At 43.0% G+C, this 7,765-nt stretch overlaps 1 long non-coding RNA gene across 1 annotated transcript in view; it reads left to right on the forward strand.

The window, feature by feature from the left end:
* LOC108293719 overlaps window positions 1-7,515 on the forward strand; it is a 22,045-nt gene extending 14,530 nt beyond the window's left edge. The window contains exons 3-4 of the long non-coding RNA XR_005197800.1: window positions 5,315-5,456; window positions 6,775-7,515. This is a non-coding gene — a long non-coding RNA (uncharacterized LOC108293719). The remainder of the gene's footprint in view (window positions 1-5,314; window positions 5,457-6,774) is intronic.
* The last annotated feature ends 250 nt before the right edge of the window (window positions 7,516-7,765 follow it).

Here is a 7,765-nt window from a genome sequence, read left to right on the forward strand (position 1 = left end):
CTCCCCCTCTCGCTGTCTTAGCAGTTCTCCAGTACAACCCCCTCCCGGGAACTCTTAGCAGTTCCCCAGCACTTCCCTCCTGCACAGCCCCTCACACTGGATGCATCTCTGCTGGCTTGCAGGCCATAGAAATCCCCTTTGCCATGCCATGGGTGCTGCCAATTTTGGGTTTAGCCCAGCAGCTTTCCCTTGCTCTTAAAGCTCGTGCCCGCACTTGGTGTTTTGGCCCTCTTTTTGATCTCTATCACCTTCCAGTTATATAAGTTACTTGACAAGAAGGGGATGTGAACAAAGAATGGGTGACCCCGATTGTCTTCTGTTGGGGGTGCCTCTTGGAAAGGGAGGACTGCCGGTTGGTGTGGGGACCCCACTATGGGTGTGCAGAGGGGACAAGGTTTGGTTAATAGTACTGTCGAGGGGGGTGCTGAGGTGCTGGTTTAGAGGGCCTTGAGTAGGGTGGAAGTAATTCCTGATCCTCCGCTGGGGTGGGGAGAATGGCTGGCTCAGAAAGGACTTTCTTTTGGGCTGGCTAACGTGACCTGAAGTCTAGCCTGTTTTATGCAGCACTTTAGCCATGGGGGAGGCCATTGGACTAAACCCAACCATTGGTCGATGTATGGAAACTGCTCAGGGTATCCAGGAGTTTTTGCAACCATTTTCCATACAGCCTGGATAATTTTTTGGGTCATAGGTCCCAGTATTTGGCCACCTAATTCCAAAAGACGGCCATTCAAGTTCACATATTGGCCTGAGAACCCAACCTTGAAGTTGGCCGTCACGCATTGGAGGGGGTTACAAGGTGGGGAGCTAGACGACCCATTTGTGGGTTTTTTTTTTTGTTATTTTTATGCCAAATTTTCCTCAAGAGAATTCACTAATTTAAAACTGATTTTCCTAATTTAAAATTAGCTTCACTGAGGATTTGAACCAACAACCTTGCAGTTGCAGGCCTCACACCTTAACAACTGCACTAACAAGTCACTTTTGTTACAGAAAGTTAGAAAGCTTTTCTTAAAGCCAGATTCTGGATGCAAATGCTGCACCCTGAGGCAGTGTGCCCTGCCTCAAAGCTGGGCGGGGCTGACTGCCGGCAGAGAAAGGAAAAAAACACTCTTAGTGTCAGTTTAAAACTGAACTTACTGGCGGCAAGTTTTCCGCCCCTGAGGCTTCTGGTCCCCTTCTCTCTCTCTCTCCTCTGTCTACTTTCTACTTTCTCTCTTTCTCTTTCGTCTCTCCTCTGTCTACTTTCTCTCTCCTGTCTCCTTTCTCTCCTCTCTTCTCTCCTCTATCTACTTTCTCTCTCCTGTCTCCTTTCTCTTCTCTCTTTCTCTTTCCTCTCTCCTCTGTCTACTTTCTCTCTCCTGTCTCCTTTCTCTCCTGTCTTTCTCTTTCCTCTCTTTCTGTAGTAAAGCCAATTTTGGAAAGCCTCAAATTTAAAATTTGGCCCTCTTTAAAGCAGGTTTTAGCAGGGCCTTTGCAGCCAGGTCCTGTAAGGACCAGACAACTGGATTTTAGGGTTTATCCCTAGTCCTAGTCAGAGGAACAGGGGGTAGGGGCCAAGGTAAGGCGGCGGTCTTTTTTCCCCGCAAACCACAACTGGCGAGAATAAGCACTATGGAGGTTTAGCGCTGCCCGGGCATAATCTGCCCCCTTATACATTTTTACTGGCCAGTTGCTTCGGAAAGGTCTGGAAGTGACAAACAGGTGGACTAAGAGGTCTACCGGATGTGTGTTTTGGACCCACCACACCCGGTAGAGTGTGCAGAAGTGCTGCCAGTCAGTTTTTACTGGGGTGGTGACATCCTACCTCCCAACATCCAGGATAGTGCCAATATGCCTTTCTGTGATGCACCGTTGGGCACTGCCCATAACATTGGACACTTTCCTGACAGAATAGGCAGTTACCTATTTTCCATCCCAGCCTGAGAAAGAGCACTCTTAAACTCTGATCTAGGGTTTTGTTCCACACAAGCTCCAAAGAAACTACCTCCAAGGTGTCGAGGGCACAGCGGCCTCCCTGACATGGAATCTGACCCAGCACGGGCAAAAGTACTCTTTTCCCGGTGGAGGTGGCTGGGAGAATTTACAGGCCACAATGACCAAAACAAGGAAGAGAATAAAGACAACTAGAGTTAAGACTATCTGCCACATGGCAAAGGAAGAAAGAGTGAGGCCTCAGTGATAGAAGAAGAAGAAGATGAGGAAGAAAGAGAAAAGAGTAATTTTTTCTGGGGTGTAATCATAAAATTTCCCTGCATCCAATGGTTCATCAACCACTGTAAGATATCTCCTACCTCAAGGGAAGATGGCCTGAACCAGTGTATGTCTGCTAGCAGGAGTCTAATAAAACTGACAAATTTACAGACGAGACAGGACCACATACAAGAGTGACAGACAAAGGGTGGGTGCCCCCCAGATGGGAGACCAGTCAGATGCCTGCCTGGCCACTTTCTCGGAAGAATTTTTAGGGGCGTCTTGGCTAAGGTGTACCCGTATAATCCCCGGGCCTGGTCACCTCAGGATGGAAGTCCAAGTAGGACAGCTCTGAGGTGAATCACCGTTATGCCCTACGACGCCCCAGTGGAACCGCGGGTAAAGGCCCACACAAGCCCCGTAGCCTTTCAGCCGTGGGACTACATATATACACACTCACTCTGTCACTCACACAGAGGTTACGGAAAACAACCGAACGCTGCCACCCACTATGCCAGCTACCAGGGGCGAACGCTGGTACCCTCTGCACCAGCTACCAGAGGGCTGCCACCCACTATGACAGCCACCAGAAGTGAACGCTGGTACCCACTGCACCAGCTACCAGAAGCCTCAAGCGACGTCTCGGTGAGGCTTGCCAGGTCAGAGTTGCAATGACTCGTCAGTCCCCCGACTCAGGCCCTTCCTTTGAACTAGTTCCCAGACCAGACTTACCTCCGGAGGATTTTTTCTTTTAGGACCCTGAGGAATTTCGGGTGAATGTCGGCCGAGAGGTCGCTTATCCTCCACGGTGGCTCTCTGGGGCCCTGGGAAAGAACAGGGGGCGCCTCCCCAGAGGCCCCCAAGGTGGGAGCGGCCGCCCGGGCGAGACTCTGAGATGGCTTTTGTCTGGTGATAACAAAAAGAGAATATCTCGCTGGGGAACTCCAAATGTTGTATTGGACCGAGTGTAGAAAGTTATCACCAAGACAAAAGTATGCCAGATTGCAGGGTCATTTATTATGCCAGCGACCACAGAGGACTCACATCTCTCCAACCTGTGGTGCCAAAAGGAGGGTGCCATGATTTTTATACCCGAAAAACCACCTTCGGAGTGGGGGTGAGGGGCGGGGATGGGGATGAAAAGGTTTCGGACATTCCAAGGGCTAGGGGATTCTGTGATTCACCTCCTGGGTGGAGACAAGGGTGGGGGTCTCCGGACATTCCAAGGGCCAGGGGACTTTTGTCATTCTGTTACTTCAGTGGTTTACAGAAGTCAAGATATACATTTGTTTACACATCGTCTGGGTGGTGATAGAAGTCACAGATTTTAGCAGTTACTGATAAGAAAAGGTAAGCAGCTTTACATAGTTTTGCAGAACAAACTAGCAGTTCTATTTACAGAGGCCTAGGACAGTAGTTATTGTGAGGAGAATGGGGCAGCCATTTCAACTTATTTAAAAAACAGTTTTGCTCAGGTTCTGGCTCTAGGCCAGCACAATATCACAGTTTGATGCCTGTTGTTAGATACACACGTTCAGAATTGTTGTATCTTCTTGGACAAGTGACACCTTATTATTATGTACTGCATTCTTTATCCCTGACAGTGGGGAATATTTGTCACAATTAATAATTCAATAATAGACATTATCATTCACTACCATCCACATTTTACTTAGATTTTCTCTTTTACTTAACAAATATTTGTGTTCCAGGATCCCATCTAGGATACCACATCATATGCAGATATCATGTCCCATTAGGCTCATTTTCCTTATGTTCACAATAATTACATCCCTGATTTGGAATTTCTCTGATGTTTTTCTCATGATTATGCTGGATTATGGATTTGAGGGAGGAGGAAGTTGTCATTTTTATCACATCGTATCAAAGGTAGATATCAACACACCTTTTCTGTGTTGATAATAATTTGAGCACCTAAAGAAGAGAGATTTGTCAGATTTCTCCACTGTAAAATTACTCTCTTTTCACATTTCACTAGTTTACTTTTTGAGAACATGTCACTATACTTTCTTGAGGAGTGTTTTGTATTAGGTTGGTGCAAAAGTAAATGTGGTTTCAGACCGTGAATTTTAAATCATTATAACTAGGCTCAAACACAGCTTTATTAATCAAAATAGAAACCATTACAATCAACACTATTTTTTGAGACAAGGTCTTGCTTTGTCACCCAAGCTGGAGTACAGTGGCACAATCTTGGCTCACTACAACCTCCACCTCCTGAATTCAGGCGATTCTCCTGCCTCAGCCTCCCACGTAGCTGGGATCACAGGCATGTGCCACCATGCCCAGCTAATTTTTGTATTTTTAGTACAGGCGGGGTTTTGCCATGTTGGTCAGGCTAGTATTGAACTCTGGACCTCAGGTGATCCACCAGCCTCAGCCTCCCAAAGTGCTGGGATCACAGGCATGAGCCACCATGCCCTGCCAACACATTTTTATTGAATGAGAAATAAGTTTTATTCCTGTAGCATAAAAAGCCATGCTTCAGGATATGATGAACTATTGGAAAGCACTCTCTGTATCCTGCTGGTTGTGGAAGAAAAATTTGTCGAGACGCTTGAAGAAGTGGTAGTTGGTTGGTCAGGTGAATATTGCATATGAGGCAAAACTTCATTGTAGCCCAATTCATTCAACTTTTGAAGCGTTGGTTATGTGATATGTAGTCAGGCAGGCATTGTCAAAGAGAAGAATTGGGCCCTTTCTGTTGACCAATGCCAGCTTCAGGCATTGCAGTTTTCAGTACATCTCATCAATTTGCTGAGCATACTTGTCAGATGTAATAGTCTGGCCAGGATTCAGAAATCTGTGGTGGATCAGACCGGCAGCAGACCACCAAACAGTGACTATGACTTTCTTTGGTGCAAGTTTGGCTTTGGGAAGTACTTTGGAGCTTCTTCATTTAACCACTGAGCTGGTAGTTGTCAGTTGTTGTATAAAATCCACTTGTGTCCCACGTCACAATCCAATCAAGAAATGATTCATTGTTGTTGCTTAGAATGAGAGAAGATGACATTTTTAGATGATGAATTTTTTTTTTATTTTCACTTAGTTCCTAAGGCACCCACTTATTGAGCTTTTTCATCTTTCCAATTTGCTTCAGATGCTGAATGACCATAGAATGGTCTACATTGAGTCCTTCAGCAACTTTGTGTAGTTAGTTGTAAGAGGATCAGCTTCAGTGATTGCTCTCAGTTGGTCCTTCTCAACTTCCAATAGCTGGAGACTATACTCCTCATCTTCAGGTCTCTCATCCCCTTTGCAAATCTTCTTGAACTAACACTGCACTGTACGTTTGTTAGCAGTTTCTGGGCCAAATGCATTGTTGATGTTGCAAGTTGTCTCTGCTGTTTTACAACCCATTTTGAACTCAAATAAGAATTCAAAACATCATTTCCATAGTTTAAAATAAACATAAAATAAACAGCAAGTAAGAAGTCATTAGCAAAAAAAAGCATTAAAATAATGTAACATAACTACATTAAAGAATGTATTCCAGCAAATGGCAAATGCCAACAACGCAAAAACCTCAATTACTTTTGCATTCGCTTAATAATCCCCATTGTAGAGATTTTCCACTACCTTGGTTACCTGTACTGCTAGGAATTTTATCCTTTTTGTGGCTATTGTGAATGATATTGCATTCTTGATTTGGCTCTCAGCTTGAATGATATTGGTGTATAAAAATGCTACTGATTTTGTACATTGATTTTGTATCCTGAAACTTAGCTGAAGTTGTTTATCAGATAAAAGAGATTTGGGGCACAGACTATGGGGTTTGCTAGGTATAGAATCTTATTGTTTGCAAGCAGGGATATTTTGATTTCCTTTCTTCCTATTTTGATGCCTTTTATTTCTTTCTTTTGCCTAATTGCTCTACCTGGGACTTTCAGTAACTTGTTGAATACAAGTGGTAAGAGAGGGCAAATATCATATGTTCTCACTTATAATCAGCATCTAAACTTTGAGTACATATGAACACAAAGAAGGGGACAGTAGACACTGGACTGTACCTGAGGATGGAGGGTGGGGGGCAGGAGAGGACCAAAAAACCACCTATCAGGACATGTGTTTATTCCCTGGGTGACAAAATAATCTATACACCAAACCCTGGTAACATGCAGTTTACCTACAGGTAAATATTACCTATAGTAAGGCACATCTGCACATGTATCCCTGAACCTAAAATCAAAGTAAAAAATGAAAATATGTCACTATACATAGCACTATACATAGAGGGTATTCATGCTCCACCTTCTTATGAAAAGAGTATCTGAAAATGTCATTAAAACTTCTTCAACAGGAGCAATTTGCCTGTTTTCCATCATTTATTTCATATTTATCCAGTCATTTATTTGTATCATTGGAAATATTGTATGGAATTATGGCTATTTAATTTACACTCTTTTATAGTTATTTATTCTATTGCTCAAATTGTTTCAGTGTTGGCCACTAGGAGGTCTCTCAGTTGGCTCCGTATCATTTTGAAATACCCACATCATTGTGGTCTTATTTAGATTATTTCTTTGGCTGTTTGTGTTGTTTCACATTTTCTTATTTCAGATACTACAAGATGATCCGGACAAATTACCTTTATTTCATGCCCAAGCCAAGTAGCCATGATTTCTTCAAGGAGTCCTAGTTTCTTTACAAATTGAATTAGAAATAAAGATTGGGTACCAGATCTACTCATTGGGGCATCTGTTGATTTGGGGCCTTGTTAGCTGACACAGCAAATAAATATATCTGTGTATACTACCACACACATATAAATGTATCTATAAATATTTCCTCATGTGTTCATGTGTATCTTTATTAAGTTAAATATGAATTCCCCTAATGTCTCTAATACCACCAGAGTCTAATCCAGCACCACGAGTCAGTCTCCCCATTCCCTCTACTTCTACGTAACCTCTCGTTCTAACTGTGAGACATTTGGCCTCCTTTACTTAATAATTGAGTTCCAACTTACATGTGCAGTGGCTTCAGAATAATCTATACCCCTATGGTGAACAACATTACCAACTAAAGTACAGTGCTAATGGACACTCCTTTGGCTTTTAGAGTCAGAATTTCCACTTATTTCCTAAGTTACTTAGGTAAGCTCCTTTCCCCACCTACTCCCTTCAGTGAGATTATTTTATACATTTGTTATGCATTAATCTTATTTTGTCTGCATTTCTCCATGGGATCCCCCAGCCTATGAACTAGATTTTTAATTTTCAAACATTTAAGTTCACTCTTTGAGTTATAAGGTTCTATAGGGCTTCAAAAACAGTATGATATACCCACTATTACCATATCCTTCAGATGAGTCTCACTGCCCTTTAGAAGTTCTATGCACTTTACATATTCAGCCTTCCTCCTTCAAAAGCACCTACTGACCATTAACCTGTTTAATATCTTTATTGTTTTAACTTTTCCTGTGTGTCATATCAATGGAATTATACAGTCTGTAGTCTTTTCAAACTGGCCTCAATCATTTGAAAATATGTCTTTAATTTTCTGAAGTGTATGGTGTTTTATATGTCCACTTCCTTAAGAACAAATGGTG

The sequence above is a fragment of the Cebus imitator genome, unplaced genomic scaffold (assembly GCF_001604975.1).
Source record: "Cebus imitator isolate Cc_AM_T3 unplaced genomic scaffold, Cebus_imitator-1.0 Scaffold544, whole genome shotgun sequence".
NCBI lineage: Eukaryota > Metazoa > Chordata > Mammalia > Primates > Cebidae > Cebus > Cebus imitator.